We start from the raw sequence: 1,225 nt of genomic DNA on the forward strand, positions 1-1,225 counted from the left end.
AAGTATTGGGAAAACACTAGCCACAGGGGCTCAAGGAATTAAATATTCATCAGATGGCCTCAAGGATTGTGTTTCTGCAGTGCACCTTGCTAATCTGCAGAATGTTGAAGTTGCATTTTGAAAACTCAAGCTAATTACTAATGATGGTTAGGCCAAAAACTGCCTTGACCATCTTCCATGACATGGATTCTACTTGTGACAAAATGTTCTCCATGTTCAAAAAATGGCAGACGATGATTGACGCTCATGTTAATGTCAAGAATGCAGATGGATATTTGCTTGGTCTATTCTATATTGGTTTCATTTTAAAATACAATAATCAAAATCAGAGGATCTCTTATGCTCAGCACCAACAGGTTCCCTAAATCCAGAAGATGATTGAAACCATGACCTGAGCAGTGCAGACAAATGACTTAGAGGAAGTCGTCAATAAATTGATTCCAGGCAGCATTGGGAAAGACATAAAAAAGGATTGCCAATCTATTTATCTTCTCTATGATGTGTTCATAAAAAAAGTAAAAATGCTGAAGGCCAAGTTTGACTTTCGGAAACTCATGGACCCTGATGGTGAAAGTAATAGCTCTGGAAAAGTCACTGGGAATGACACTGGTGCTAAAGTTGCACAAGTGGCTGAGTATGGACCAGTTCACACATCTGTTTAAAAGGTGGAGTTGTAAAGGTGACAAAGCAAAGGTCTAATTAGGAAAACAAACAAACAAACAAACAAAAAGTGCCCTGATGGTGCAGAAATCAAGTGCTCAGCTGTAAACTAAAAAGTCAGCAGTTTGAATTCACCAGTCTCTCGTGGCATAGTGCCTAAGGCATTTGACTGCTAACCAGAAAGCTGGCAATTCAAACCCATTAACCACTCCTCTGAAGGAAGGTTGGGCAATCTACTCCCATAGAGATATCATCTCAGAAACCCAAGGAGGGGTCACCATGAGTGAATTGGATCCAATTCAATGGCAGTGGATTGCATTGCATTGCTCTGTGGGTGAAAGATGTGGCAGTCTGCTTCCTTAAAAATATGTAACCTTAGAAACCCTACTCTGTCTTACAGGATCCCTATGAGTCGAAATTGACTTGAAGACAATGGGTTTAGGTTTTGGTATTTGTTTAATAAAAAGAAAAATTTAAACAGTACTACAGAAGTTCCCTATGTTGTGCCCTAGAATCACAAACATTTACCCCATTATTAAGATCTTGCATTAGTGTGCGACATTTT

The 1,225-nt window shown here is 39.3% G+C and overlaps 1 pseudogene; it reads left to right on the top strand.

Moving 5' to 3' along the window:
- Positions 1 to 662, top strand: part of LOC103201446 — a 1,948-nt pseudogene extending 1,286 nt beyond the window's left edge.
- Positions 663 to 1,225: the final 563 nt, after the last annotated feature.

Source organism: Orycteropus afer, unplaced genomic scaffold, assembly GCF_000298275.1.
Source record: "Orycteropus afer afer isolate SDZICR_OR568_19922 unplaced genomic scaffold, OryAfe1.0 scaffold00151, whole genome shotgun sequence".
NCBI lineage: Eukaryota > Metazoa > Chordata > Mammalia > Tubulidentata > Orycteropodidae > Orycteropus > Orycteropus afer.